Below are 11,911 nucleotides of genomic sequence, written 5' to 3'. Positions count from 1 at the left end.
TTTATTATCATTATTATTAATATTCTTTTTTATCTTTTTTTTCTTTTTTTTTTCTTTTTTGATATATCGATTTCGCATCGCGCGTTGTAATTCACAGTCAAGACAACAATTATCACAGCGGCGCCAATTATTACATTATATCAATAAGACGATAACGGGGAGCTCTCGGGGGAGCGAACAAAACCTCGCCCGTCAATAACTAGAATATTTATACGCGATAATTTAATTGAATGTTTCCAAAGCCCCAACGAGATAAATCAGCTCTTGTCATATCATTACGCTCTACCGTCGAGACGCGCTATCCTATTCTCGCGCCTGATTAAGACTTCCCTTTTTTTTTTTTTTTTAAGCGCGCGCACACACACATACACACACTACTACTCGCGTATAACAACCCTTGCATCATAACAATTTTATTCCGAGTCGAAGAGAAGTGTCCGATCCTCGATACGCCTCGGACTTATCTCGGGGTACCTTAACAACTAGAAGATACATCGTTTAAAATCAAAAAGGGGGACGAGGGTGTGGGAGGAAAAATGTGGCAGAGGAGGAAGGGAGAAATTGAGGGTAGAGCGTAAAGGTCAATCGAGCATCGGACGAGCTCGATCGAGAAGGTACGAAGGTACGCGCTTGAAGGTGCGAGAGATAACGCGCGCTTTATAATCCCGCTTTTGCGCGCTCTGTCGTGCTGTTGCTGTCGCTATTGTTGTACTTGACGAACGATCACGAAGGGACACGAGAACAAAGAAGTAAGGTACAAAAAAAGACGCGTCGTTAAAACGTTAACGTCGGCTGGCTGTAACTGACCCGCTCGCCGCTACTCCTGCCATCGTGTTTGTAGAGAACCCGGGTCCTCCTACGAGGGATCGAATCGAGAGGGATTCGCATGGGGGATCGATGAGGGGAAAGGGGACGATGGGTGGGGAAGGGTTAAGGGGGAGGAGTGCTTCGCTTAAGAAATAAGCTCCCGCCGTGTTGGATACAACGATAAAAACAACGGCGCCCGAAAGGCGCGCGCTCAATAAAAGCGCCCGCGGTGTTTTACGCGATAGAACTGGCTCTGTTTGCTTGATTAGCTTTGGGGATTAATTAAACGACCTGTTTAAATGGGGTGCCCTTATGGCCGAATCGTCGAAAGGTCGACGACCGATGTCGCGTTAGCGTTAGCAGCCGATCAATTCTGAGAGATTGTGCTCTTCTCTTCGTCCTCGGACGGAAGGGCCTTCGTCGAACGAGGCGCGTTCGAGGCGAAGGGAAGGGCGATAAATAGGATTCGATCGGCGCAATAAAGAGAGAGAATAAAACGCATACTGTCGGTCGATATTAATTATTGTAGGTTTCGATCGACGACATTTCGAAGATCCGGTCAATTGTTGTGCCTTCAAAAACATCTATCGTGTTACACGGATCATTTGAGGAGCAAAACAATGGATAATATACAATGGCGGCTACTGATCGGCGTTTCGATGCGACGAGAATGTTGGTGGACACTTAATCATCGCGGACGAAAACCATAGAAATCCTCGACCACGCGAGAGTACATTATTACTGAATATAATTCTGCGCCCAACGCGGTTTTTCCTTTTGAATTGCTTTCGCGATTTTTCTCTCATAACATCAAAATTCACAATTCTCGAAACACCGATCGTAGAATAGCCACACGCGAGAAGTCTGTTAATACTTTTGCAATAGATAATCATACGATGAGTATTTAACGTAGGATCGTGGCTGGTTAAAACGGATTTCTAAGCGTGTTTTCTGCCTATGAAGAAGAATCGGTTCCATCGACCGGAGCTATTGAAATGTGTTTTTACTTTACAGAAAAAACGTATATACGTCTACGCGCTATGTACAAATATGATTCGCACAATCTATATATACAACCAAATTAGAATTATGATTTATTTCACGTTAGACCACATCGTAGTAAAGCAGCGTGGATCTATAGCTCCGCGATATACAAAGCTCGTTCAATATTTCATTTATCAATTTTATTTTATTTTTCAATTTAATAATACGTCTTTACGTACTATCCTGATGGTCTGCATATTTTTTTTTTTAATCTCTGTCTCTTGGAACATTTAACTAACATTTTTGGATAGGATAATTTGATAACGCTTTGAATCCCAACGTTTTTCTCAGGAAAGCCAACGGGCGCCCCATTCGCGTTCGCAATCGCTCAGGAAAGTTGCGGGACTTGGTCTTTTTTTTTTCTTTCACTTTTTCATTTCCTTTATAACGTACCGATACTTTGGTGGAACACGCATCTTTAAAGTCATGCGTGCCATACCGCATTGTCGCGCAAGATGGGCGCCTTCCGCGCACCTGCCAGGAAATTTGCCGTTGTCGCGGAAGAGCAAACGTGTAGTAAACGGAGAGTGAAAGTGTTTTCGCAGAATTATCACTCAATTCACATTTGGAGGAGACTAAGCAGGTCCCAATAAACGCGCAAACTAGCTCCAAAACTAGTTCCAATTGGACGTTACAAAAACTGTCTAAGAAACATGTCTGACGTTTGTTGTGTATGGTGTCAAAATAGGGCAAAGAGAAGCCACAAGTAAAAGCAGTACACAATGTAGGAATTTAAAGTATGTATCTTCTGGAATGATTTTAGTATAGTCTTCCGCACAGATGCGGACATTGACTTTTTGTCAATCATGTGCGCTCAAAACAATTTACTCAAGAGTACGATTAGAGGAACGCGGTGGAATGATCGTGGAATGACGAGAATCCCGAAAACGACGGGAGATTGATAAACAATAGATACAACTCAAACAAAAACTTCTCGCGAGCTTGAAGATTCACGAAGGAGGGTCGAACGTTCATTCTACGGAGGTCAGGAAATATTTGACTTTCAGTTCTCGCTCCAACCCTTTTTTCGCCTCCTTTTTCTATTCCCTTTTGTATTTTTTTGATCTCTCGAGTTCTTCAGTTACGGTCTATGCGTCTATGAACACATGTGCTTTTGATTGTTGCTGCTGATAAGATTGCTGTTCGATAAGATTCTTGCTTCTATGTGAAGAATAACAAATGAAGAAACAACAAATCTCGACTTTTGAATTTCCGACAAAGTTAGATTGTAGCGTAGGAAACGGATGTTTAAATTATTTTGAAGTTTATAATACATATGCATGTATGCGTACGTTATATTAGAATGATATCTGTGTTAATGTTTTCTTTTAGGGCTATTACTTTTGACAAGTTTGAAGATTCGAAGCTTCTAAGTAAATTTGAAGTTAACTTCGAAACTTCGAAGAATATATTCATGCAAATGGCGAATTCATTCAAGGAACGCTAAAAATATTGTAAATAAAAGGAATTAATTAATATATATGTTCACAAAATATGTAATTGTTTAATTCACATTAATTATTACAACATTAGAAATTTTGTTCAGATTTTATTATATAAATATCTCGCAGTACTATTATTATCATATTAAATTAATAATTATATTTTGATTCTTCAAAGCTTTAAAGTATCAAAAGTTCGAAGCTTCGAAGTTTTGAAACTTCAAAATTTCGAAGCTTCAAAGTTTCGAAGTTTCAAAATTTTGATCTTCGGAGCTTTCAAATTTCAAATCTTCACAATTTCGAAAATTTTTGAAAATTTTAGTACACAGCATTAAATCTTCGAAGTTTCGAATCTTGAAGCCTTCGAAAAATCACTAGCCTTACTTTCTTTCATTAAGCTTGATATCTAATTATACTTGGCTTTTTCAATTTAGTCCAGGTCCAGTGCAATTGTATAATATTTTGCAAATAGATCAATAAATATTTAACAAAGCTCGAGAATAGATTTTCAAAAGTGCAAGAGGTCATCGCATAAAGAGCGATTTTGACGAAAGCCAGAAATAATATTTTAAATTATGTTTGAAAGTTTGATGATAAAAATAAGAGCGATGAGGAAAAAGAGAAAATCGCACAATCGAATCAAACCACAAGAAACTTGAAAGATTAATGTGCTTTTTACCGAAAAGCAAATCAAAATAGGATTGCAATGTTTTTTTTAGAATTGCATATTAGAAAATTATTAATATTTTATTTGCTTTAAATATGGCAGCATCACAATGTTCTGTAAAAAGATATGTATATATAAACAAATACATATAACGTATAATTATTTAATAATATAAAGTTAATATAAAATTGTCGTTTTCGACGAAATGTAACTCGCTGCTCATATATGATGATTAATTAAGGCAAAGAAGGAACGTTTTTAAAGACGCGCGAATGTCTGCAAAACGGATAATTATCGTAATGATTCCATAAGGATACTTAACGACGGCAATAATATGTAACGACGATGGCGATGATAATAATGATGATGATGATGGGAATGATAATGTTGATAAGATGATAATGATGGCGATGTCGGTCAACCATCGTCGACAAATATTCGATCGATATATACGTACGCATACATACATATGTATATTGTAATAAAGTAAGTTGTACGTACGTTATCTCACTGTTGGTTTTGCATTTGAGACACGCGATCCGGTAAATAACCATCCACGAATCTCTACGCGATCTACATGCTGCGCATGTGTTTGTGTATTTATATGCATACCAAGGGTATCTCTGTCGCGATTTTGCACATGATCGCGTACGTGATTATTTCAGTGATATTTGTTAGCGTATATATTTAGTCTTTTCTTTATCTTGAAACACATAGATGTTGTATGTATATGTATACATATATAGGGTGCTCCAAGTCAGATCAATGAAACTTCAGGATCTTATAGAAAATTAAATTTGGAACAAAAAAATTCCTATAAACATGAGTCCGGAAACGCTTCGTTAAAAAATTATAGGTAATAAACTTCAAAAAATTATGTTTTTTAATGATTTTTAAAAATAATTTCAAAACCTTTCAGTCATTTAAAAAAAGTAACAGAATAAATCTGATATAATTGTAATTAAATAACAAACTACACCAATTTCATTGAATTCTGATAAGACGTTCAAAAAAAATAACCTCAAAACAAAAAGAAACTAGAAACTTGAAAAAATCTTTCAATGATCTTTGTATAAACACTACATTCATAGTGTAAACATTGTAAATGCAAACATAATAATATTCTTATTAAAAATTTTAATTATAATTAATTTACTTATAGAGAATTTATTAGTTATAACTTTTTAACAAAATGTTCCCGGGCCTAAAAGTTCCTTTATAGGAACTTTTTTGTTCCAAATTAAATTCCCTATAAAACTCTGAAGTCTCATTGATCTACCCTGAAATACCTTGTATATATATATATTCATATGCATTTTGTATATTTGTATATATGTATATATATTCTTTAGAAGTTGTTTGTGTAGAAATATTTTATGTTTAAGCAGTAGCAATATATATATATGTATAAGAAATCACTTTTATGTTCACTTTGTATATCCATATCTACGTCTCGTGCATACACACGTATTTCGATAATTTGCTCATCATCTATACTCGTGCGTGCGTGCACTTTCAAACTCACACATTCGCATATCTTCAATCTTTCACACTCACCTTTAAAATAATAATCACATAATAATAATATAATAATAATGATAATAATAATAATCACTTTCTCGCGGCTATCGCGCGCGTTACCAATTAACGCACATAATCAATGAGCTAATTATATAAATATGCTTTATATATAATCCCCAACGACATTGTCGCAATTACTCTTACGTATGCTTGTACCGGATTTGTCACCGATCGACCGACAAGATCAATTGCGGGGAAACATTTGCGGGTGCCCTCCTCTCGTTTACGAGAGAAATCGAGAATGCTCGTTGTGTTCGAATGGACTCCTCGAGATATTTACATTGTCTCCTTTATGCGACATGTTCCGTTTTACAGAAGGTTTCTTGTTTCATACCATTTATCGCATGCGTATCCCCGTGTTAAATCGCACGACTCTTACCGCGTTTACTCTCTCGCGAGCTTACGATTGGATAAAATGCATGGAATATGGAATAAACCGCGAATGAAAAGCAGAGGAAATTCTGAATAAAGCGCACAGCATCAAGCTTTCCTCCAAGTGATGATCCCGATCGTTCCCGAATCCCATAAATTATAAATCTACTACGACAAGGTAAAAATACCCGATAAGAATCGATAAGAATCTTTTTTCTTGTCCTTAATTCAAGGATATTTCTAGCTCCTTAAAGCTTCTCTCATTATAATTTAATGACAAACGTTTTTGCATCATTTATTTGATTGATTCTCCTGTCTGACACTCAATAAGCGGCGAGTATTTCAATCGCGGATGAATCAAATCACCAGATGTAACCCCAAGATTTAAACCAAGATTTCTCAATTTTACATCATGCCAAATCTCAGTGATGTGCAGCTTCAAATTGTTCTCAAACTTTTTTTCTATCGAGGATCTCAAAATTTTTTTTTCTTATTACCTTGTAAACGATACTTCTCGATTACTCTTGCAAACCGCGAGAGATATAAATCCAATCGGAAAATCTCTTACGATGCATGTGAAAGAAAGTCCTGGTGGCACGATAGAGATGAATCAAAAACATCTCGTGTAAAGATTCTAACTTAAATTCGACGAAGTAATTATTGTGTTGCCTGAGCACAATAAATATTTAATATAAAAAAGAAGCTTTCAATGAAAGATTCCTAATTGCAAAATAAGCAACGAGCTTTTATCAGTATAAAAAAAAATCACACAAAGGGGTTCGAGGAGGAGGGAGGGAGAGGGGGGAGGGGGAAAGGGGGAGGCGCCCGTTAAAGTTAGCTCTGCTTCATTTTTCCCACGAGCCTTTCTTAAAGCGGAGCCCTATCAATTGTTTCGCGAACAATTGTCCGCATCAAGTTTGCTTGTCCACGCTGCTTTACGACGATCTCATCTCGGTACTTGTTTAATCTCGCGTACCCTTATAACTCTTCGCGCGTTAACATCATTTTTTAATTTTTCCTTAAGAGCATATAAAAAGTCGTGTGGCACATTGACGGTTGGAATGTTATTTTGTCTTCATTAAATTTATAATAAGAATCATAATAATTAATAATAGAGTAGTAATATAGTACTTTTTTTCGGTGTTATTAATAATATTGTTTTATGTATTCCTTTAATAATAATAATAATCATATAAGAATCATATAATAATAATAATTAATATATTTTATATATATAATATACCTTTCTGTGTTTTATATACTATAGTAGTTTGTTTCCTCTGCACTTATAGTTTATTATATTCTGCACTGACTGCGGGTTTTGATTTGCGGGATACCTCGCCCGCGACCTCGTGACATCGCGATCGACGGCGATCGCGTCTGTACTATTGACAGGAGAGACGATCCGTCGTCTTTTCATCGTATAGCGTTATATCCTATCGATCGTGCAAGATCGTTCCCTTTCCCGATCGCGCGGTCCTAAGCTGTCGATTCGATCCGGGTCAATCGTGACTCGAGGCCGAGGCGATCCTTGTTTTTTTTTTATTTTTTTATTTATTTTTTTTTTATTTTTTTGCATTGCTCTGCGTGGCATCTGCATTAGCGTAAATCACTGCTGGATAATATGTATATGTGACGTAGAGAGTTTTAGTAATCTGTATACAACTGCTTATATTTCTTTTTTTATTTTTCTTTGCTCCGTCGCACGGCGATCGTTGCGAGTGCCGCGAGCGATCGCGGTCACCACGCGATCGCTTCATACTGAGTGAAATGTCTATTGTTGCTTGTATAGTGTGTATGTGTTATTGCCGGTTTTCTTTTGTTTTCTTTTTGCTTTGATCGCTAGAGACCGGGCGAGTATGCAGCCCGGTGCGCGCGTCGGACGGGTACGCTCGTCCGATCCAGGATCGATGATTGCGGCGACGAGATCTGTCAAACTTATCGCGCTTCCGATCTCTAATCTACCGATTGGACCCGTTTCAAGAAATCCGAATCCGCATCGAGGGACGCTCGAAAAGAAAATCAGAAATCAATCAATTGCAACGGGGCAATTAGTCGCGCGATTCCAAAAAGACCCATTGAATCTCCCGTTGCGATGCCCGATTCCGTGAAAGATTCCGCGTCCCCTCAACCGGATCGGTTCCCCGTGTGATATGCTCCATTGTCGATTGGTCGTGCTAATCGTCGCGCGTATCTAGAGCGATTTTGGCGTCTATCACGAACGCGACAATCTCTCGATCCCGTCTCGGCGACCCCGTCGAATTACTGTAAGGAGACGACTGGTATCTGGAGGCTGCAATGTTGCTGTAGCTGTAATGTTAGAGAGCAGACTGCGTATACTTTTTTATTTCTGATATGCTGTTTCGCCGAGTATGCGAATGCGGCTGGTGGGAGATAGAAGTCAGCTGTGTGCATAAAAGCTGCATAATAAGACCGTAGGGTGATGGTTTTCGTCAGCGGAGGGTGGGGGGAGGGGATGGGTCAATCCTGTTGACAGGGTGGAGTGCGGAGGAAGGGGCTCGGGGAATTTTCCGAGGATCGGATGCTTAGTTTCCCTAATTTATCTCTTTCCCTCGAGATTACAGAGTCTTTTTAACTGGATTTTTCTTCAATTAATCATTAAAATCATTGTTGCCCATAGAGGAGATCTGATCTGGCTGCCCTTATCAACATCGAGATCCTCGCTGAGACCGAACGGCGAGAGCCACGCGCGAGACAAGAAAATATTTTTTTTCATTCTCTCAGGGTACATGCGTGTATGTCTTTTTGATTGATTTGTTACCGGCGATTCAGCGTACTTGGTCCGCAAATTAGTTGGTCGTACTTTGAAGTTCCGGCGTATTCAGGTGTGTGACGTTTTGGTACTGACGTTTGATTAGATGATTAGAGTACCGATGATCGAGCTTTATATGTAACGCGATTTTGTTAATTTTCTCTTAATACTTCTCCTCGTGTTATTTTTCAAATAATTCAAACAACACTAAAAAATCGTCTCAAAATTATGACCTTTTAATGACGTCTTTTAGACATTTGTATCCCCGAATCCCTATCCATTTCACGCAAAATCGCTTAGTATACAATAAGGAGATATAAATATTTGAGCGAATTGTTTACAAATATTCAAGATAATTAAACAGAAACTTGCTTCTTCGATAGTATCGGCACTCGTCGTCTCAATAGCGCGGCTCGCCTTATCGCAGTCTTAGTGATTCTCACAGCCAAGCCAGATCTGACGCGGTAGTGATAATATATATAGAAAAGAACATGATATATATAATATATATATATATATATATATATATATATATATATAAACAACTAAAGCGCCAAACTACGAGTACCATCGGTGCTAGCTACATAGTACCAGCGCCATTTATCTAATGGCTACTAGTCGAAGAGTCTAGGCTGAGTCGGTGCTGGACACGATCGCCTCCAATCAGGCCTGCTGGCGAGAATGAGATCTGCGACTGTCGAGGATGCAGTCACGAATTTCCCTTTCGTGGCAATTTTGAACCGATCATTAGAATAGCATTTAATTTATAAAATATTTAAAAAAAATGAAAATAAAAGTTTCTTTGCGGATTAAGATTTGAAAATACTAATGAATCGATTAAGCTGATTAGCACGATAATGTTGACATCAAAGATTAAAGAATCACCAGAAGGATAATCTAAAAATAATAATTTCTTCGCGTATAATTTTAATAAAATAATAGACATTGATTGTTGGAGAAAAATTCATCGTGATATCATATTGATAACGTGTGATCTGCTTCATTTCTATGATTGATTATATTCAGCATTCAAATAAAAGTATAAGCCGTTACGATTAATCAATACACAATTCAATTACCGCGTGAAAATTTATCAATCCGCTATTTCGTGATATTTTGCTTTCGTAATTCAAGGAAATCACATACACAAATACACGGAGTAATTTATATTCATTTTACCCGATTAAAAATGCGGAGTGGAACGAATTCTAATTGTCACGCTCGAAGAGCGAGTACAGAAACGAAATGGGAAGAGGCAAAAATGCACAATCTCGCAGAGAGCTCGTTCATTTTCAACTGTCGCGAATCGGGGATACACCCACGACAGTCGCAATACGAAAAGCAGCCGTTTCTCGCCATCTTCGCGGCCCTTCGGAGACGAGATCTGGGCACCAATTCTCCCCATGTTGCCATTCTCGCACTCAAATCTTCCGACTTATTCGTCGTATATCTATCTACCCTATCTACATGTTTGCCGTTCCCGACGTCGAGACGGCGGCGGCGAATCGCCCAGTTGAACACAATTCGGTCGGTACTCTGTTTTTTTTTTGTTTTTTTTTTCTTTTTGCAATTATTTTACGGTCCCTGTTCGTGCGGTCGATCAACGTATACGATGTCGCTCGAACGCGGAGCTCCTTTTTTTCTTTCTAAACATCTTTAGAGTCATTGCATGACTACAGCCTACGAGCTTGTTAAAGCTTTCTCCGATCAGGAAGGTACCGAGTTGCCGACCGACGACGGGGACCGCCTTCTGATTTGCTACATTGGTTCAGGCGCATTCGCGCGGATTTGCCGGCCTCGCAAGCGCGCGGATCTTCCTTTCTCATCCCCCCTCCCCACCGTTTCCGATTAATTTTTAATTTTTTTTCATTGGCGATAAAACATCGTCGCAATAATTTTACATGCACTTTACATAAAATTTTAATGTTTTATAAAATATAAGAAATATATATAAAAGTGTTTTCTACTATATGATAGAATAAAACATGTAATCATTGATCATTAGATTTATAAATTTGAAAAATTGAGAAATTCTGTGAATTTTTATACATTTTTCCTGCTTTTTTTCAAGAAGATGTATTATTTTAAATTTCTAAATTTATCTGGGTAACAGATTTTTTTTATAATTTTAATTATATTATTTCATATTTTGAACTTTATAGCTAATAATAATTCTATGAAATTGATATTTTTTGCTCCTATCTGATTCATCTTACAATTACGTTTCTCAAAATAAAAGAAAATGACTTAAAAATATAACGAAGAGCACTAATGTAACGATCAAAATATAAATAGGTTTTATCAATTTTAAATCAACTCCGCAATGACTGACAGCACTTGTATAAACAAATGATAAACAGTCAAATGTAAAAAAATGTCTTGTCAACGAATTTCAGGAAAAGATCCGCGCGTAACGTGATGATAGTCCTTTCTCTTCGTCGAATCGACGTCGGTCGCTTGAGCGTGTACACGTGTCTCGTGTATGTGTGTGTATATGTGTGCATGCGTCTGTATCCCTATATGAACGACAGGCCAGCTCTTCGTTGATCACGAAAATCCCAACATTCGAGAATGCGTGAATTGAAAATAGAATTTAAAAAACGGTAACTTAGCGCGTTAACAGTTCGTTTTACTCCATTTTTCCTCGACGTGTCTCGCGTGTATTTTTGACGTATATTATATATGTGTGTATGCGATCCCGCGCGTGTTCGTGGGTATGTTGAAGCATGATACGTGTCTGCCAATGTATTGTGTGTGTATGTGTGTGTGTGTGTGTGTGTGTGTACGTGTTCGTGTACCTAATTGCACTTATTCGAAAAAACGGAACATAAGGTTGAACGCAAGATGGCGGCTGGACGGCCCTGGAACGTATGTTGTAGGTAATATTACACCCTTGTTTAATTTACTTTAATAAGAAATTCTATATATCGCTTTTGTCTCTATCGCATTCGCTGTTGTCGTCCAGATCAAGCGCGCTCGAACTGAATCTGTTTGCTGCTACGAGATACTCTCATATATTTTTCATTCGTGCTACTGCAAATCGTAAAAACATAATCTCTCATAACTTAGGCACAATTTGGAACTGTTTAGACCATTTTCACACGACCTCGTCCTGTTGACGTCCGTGTGTCCGTGGAAGTCTCTATTCGCGACATCAACGAAAAAAAAGAATAAAAGTAATGATATAAAAAAGGATATTTATTTCAAAAATTGAAGCATCGAGTT

General features: G+C 37.7%; 1 protein-coding gene across 2 annotated transcripts in view; it reads left to right on the top strand.

Annotated features, from left to right (window-relative positions):
* LOC126850694 (RCC1 domain-containing protein 1) overlaps window positions 1-11,911 on the top strand; it is a 293,787-nt gene that overhangs the window by 15,940 nt on the left and 265,936 nt on the right. The window lies entirely within an intron of this gene.

The sequence above is a fragment of the Cataglyphis hispanica genome, chromosome 6, assembly GCF_021464435.1.
Source record: "Cataglyphis hispanica isolate Lineage 1 chromosome 6, ULB_Chis1_1.0, whole genome shotgun sequence".
Classification (NCBI taxonomy): domain Eukaryota; kingdom Metazoa; phylum Arthropoda; class Insecta; order Hymenoptera; family Formicidae; genus Cataglyphis; species Cataglyphis hispanica.
The sequence above is the reverse complement of the archived record's forward strand: the minus strand, read 5'-3'. Positions and strand labels throughout refer to the sequence as shown.